Consider the following 3,901-nt stretch of genomic DNA (forward strand, 5'->3'; position numbering starts at 1 on the left):
TCTTGATTAACAAAGAGTGATCCAAATTACTTTGTATGAAGCCTGACCTCCGCAATACTTCTGTTAATTTCACGTTCCATTGCCAACTTTCCTGCTTTAGGCCATATAAGGAGTTTACTAGCCTGCAGACCTTTCCATTATTCTCCCCTGGCTAGTAAAGCTTTCTAGAAGAGACATGTATGCTTCGTCATGCACGTTGCTTGCATGAAGGCATTATACACGTCCATCTGGTGTATATGCCAATTTGAGGCAGCAGCTATAGACAAAACAATCCTGACTGTAACAATTTTTACTATAGGTGAAAATGTCTCATGGTAGTCGAGGCCCTCTTGCTGGTTGTACCCTTTTGTAACTAATCTCGCTTTGTATCGTTCAACTTCTCCATTTGCTTTGAACTTCACTTTATAAGCCCATTTACATCTGATAGCAGTCTTCCCTGATGGCAAGGGAACTAATCCCCAAGTATTATTGTCTTCTATTGCCTTTATGTCATCCTTCATGGCAACAACCTATTTTGGATTAGCGCAAGCCTCTTTGTAGGTTTTGGGCTCAACTACACAAGAGAAGGCTTTCAAGTAATATTGATATATTGAGCACATGTTGGCATACGAAATGCTGTCAGAAAGTGGGTAGGCACACTTAGTAGATGCTATTGCAGTAATATACTCAGACGTATAGATAAGATCCCTCTTTTCTCTAGTAGACTTCCTCATACCTTCAATATTTTTACATGGAATTGGATTAGCTTGGGATTGCTCACTAGTATCAGGCTGGGCAACATATGTTGTAGAATAACTTCTTCCAAGATAGTATCATCTGCTTCTCCAAACTGATCAAGAGTTTATGCAATATGATGAGTTGAGTCTGCTGCATCTAACAAGTCAAGCTCAGTTGAGTCTGAGCCTGTTCCTGAAATAGGATCTGCTTCTTGATCAGGTAGTGCAGGACCTGTATCCTCATTTGGTGAAACTACTTGTATAATATCACTTCCCAAGTCAACAAGGGAAATCCTTGTATAATACATTTTCCCTGAATACCACATCCCGTGAGATAAAGAATGAGTGATCACTCAAATTGTAGAGAATATATCCCTTTGTAACAAAGGAATATCCCATATGTACTTCCTTCAAAGCCCCGACTTCAAATTTATCCCTTGCTGGTAACATTTTTGCATAATAGAGGCATCAAATGATCCTGATATGATCAACCTTATGCTTGCATTTGTGAAAAACTTCATGTGGTGTTCTCCCTTGCATTGCAACAAAAGGCATCCTGTTAATCATATACCCAGCTCCAAGTACAGAATGTCCTCAAAACTTCAGAGGTATGAACCCCTGAAATCTAATAGCTCTGGCCACCTCTAAAGTGTATTTGTATATTCTTTCTGCCACACCATTTTGCTGTGGTGTGTAGACACAAGTTCTTTGGTGAACTATACCATGAGATTGGAACAAATAAAGACATGAAGAATTTACAAACTCAGTCCCATTGTCTGTCCTTACCGCCTTAATACTTTTATGAAACTGTGTTAGGACCAATTGTATAAAGTTACTCAAAACTACAATTACATCACTTTTTAGCTTCAGCAGATAAACCCATATCATACGTGAATAATCATCCACAATGGTCAAAAAGTATCTATTTCCATCAAAAGTTTGTATTTTATATGGGCTCCATACATCTTAATGCAACAAATCAAAAATATCATCAGTTTTGCTTTCACTAATACTGAAGGGAAGCCTAGTCTGTCTAGCAAGAGGACAGATTTCACAACTATCTATGACTTCTTTACAAACATTATGAGAGAAATTGAATAACTGCTTCATAGCCGCTACTGATGCATGCCTCCATCCTTTTGTGCCAAATTCTGAGGCTTTCCTTATGCTTTCCAACTGCAAAACCCCTTATTGCAGGATGTTTGTCCTCAATATTAACCTGGGAATACAGCAGGTATAGCCCATCCTCCTTTTTACCAATCCCCAGCACCCTCCCATTAAAGAGGTCCTGGAACAAACAAAAGGTAGGATAAAAGGCAACCAAGCAATTTAGCTCTTTTGTGATTTTCGAAACAGATAGCAAGTTATATTTAAAATCTGGCACATAGAGAACTTCTTTTATAATTTCTCCTTTAAATATTCCACATGACCTAGTGTGTGAAACATCTGATACCTCCACATTAGGCAAATTTACTTTCCTATTCTCAACAAATTCCATTGCTTCACTCAATAGTTCTAGATTTGAACTCATATAACTAGTTGCACCAGTGTCTACTATCCATTTCTTATTTTTAGCATTTGCCAGGAGAGTAGTAATAATACTACATGCCATGGTCGATGTACCTCTGTCATTTGCTGCATTTGTTGAGCTTGTGCTGGCCATATTAGCTGAGCTCTCTAGTGTGTTCTCTTTATTTATCAACTTCAGCAGTTGACTGAATTGTTCTGGTGAGAAGTTTGGTGGACTCCTGAAGCCTATGGAATATTGATGTGCACCAGCTATTCTATCCTGTGAGTGTATGTATTCTGCTATCACACTGTGTGCATTGTTTTCCCAAATTTCTTCTTAGGTTTGAAATCTGCAGGGTATCCAAATAACTTGTAGAAACCTTCTCGGGTGTGCCCCTTCATTTTGCAATAATCACAATGAAGATTAAAATTTCTCATAAACTTTTAGTTTCCTCCATCTCTTGTGGTCGTAAGAGATGCCAATTCCATGTTATCTACAACTCTAGAGGAATTGGACATACTCCTCTGCCTTTCTCTTTTCATCAACATTGACTACGCCTTATTTATTGTAGGAACTGGAACCGTCATCAATATTTGATTGTGAGCTTGCTCGTATGATTCATCAAGTCCCATAAGAAATTATAGAAGCTTGAGTCGTTCCATGAATACTACAAAATCATGAGACTTTGCACAGTCACATCCCGGAATAGGGGCTAGACTGTCAAACTCTGCCCAAAGCTGTCGTAATTTTGAGAAATAACCTGAAATTGAGCTTGTACCTTGATTAATTGTAGCAATTTACTAGTGGATCTGAAAAATTCTTGAACAATCCACTTTATCAAATCGCTCCTTTAAGTCACTCCAAACTGCACTTGCACTTGAGGAATACACTATTCCACTGAGTAATTCTGGAGAGACACAATTAATTATCCACGATATCACTATCGCGTTGCATCGCTCCTAGAGATCGATGAGGTTTTGACCGTAATTCTCTCTTTTGCATGTGCCGTCGATGAACCCTAGCTTATTCCGGCCAAGGATGGCAATTCTCATCGCACGACTCCACATGGAGTAATTTTTTGATCCTCCGGTCAAGGATGGCAATTCTCATCGCACGACTCCACATGGAGTAATTTTTTGATCCTCGCAGTTGGAGAGAAATGAGTACAGCTCCAAAATATTCAATTGAGTTCGGAAACAATGGATGGTTGTGGCTCAACTTCTCCGGCAGCTCATTATCAACTTCCGCCATTGATGAATTGTTTGCAGCTCTCAATCGAATTAAATAGCCATACTAGTGGTCGTAATGCTCTGATACATATAGCGATTTGGGATCAAATCCCTAACCCTAACTGACTGTAGGTGAGTATTTGAGAGAGAGAGAATTTGGAAGAGACTTATCTCCAATATTGTTAAAATGAAAACTTATATAAAATATCTATTCTCTTCTACTTATATACATGTGTTATGTCTAATCGACTATTCTAACTAATTGACTAAGCATACAGCTAAAATAATTAACAATGGCAACACAATGCCAGCTGTCACTTGATCACAACTCCATTCTTATTAGATCTCGTTGTCATATACCAATGGCAAGATATCTCTTTGCATATTTTGGGCGGACTGACGAATAAAGTGCAATTGCTTTGCGGAAATTTAGTGCCAAAGCTCAA

At 38.6% G+C, this 3,901-nt stretch overlaps 1 long non-coding RNA gene across 1 annotated transcript; it reads right to left on the reverse strand.

Annotated features, from left to right (window-relative positions):
• Nucleotides 1–1,627: 1,627 nt before the first annotated feature.
• LOC142162703 (uncharacterized) lies at nucleotides 1,628–3,624 on the reverse strand. Its single transcript, XR_012693984.1, has 2 exons — nucleotides 2,340–3,624; nucleotides 1,628–2,004 (listed from the first exon to the last, which is right to left on the reverse strand). It is a non-coding gene; the product is annotated as an uncharacterized LOC142162703 (long non-coding RNA).
• Nucleotides 3,625–3,901: the final 277 nt, after the last annotated feature.

This window comes from Nicotiana tabacum, chromosome 8, assembly GCF_000715075.1.
Source record: "Nicotiana tabacum cultivar K326 chromosome 8, ASM71507v2, whole genome shotgun sequence".
Taxonomy (NCBI): domain Eukaryota; kingdom Viridiplantae; phylum Streptophyta; class Magnoliopsida; order Solanales; family Solanaceae; genus Nicotiana; species Nicotiana tabacum.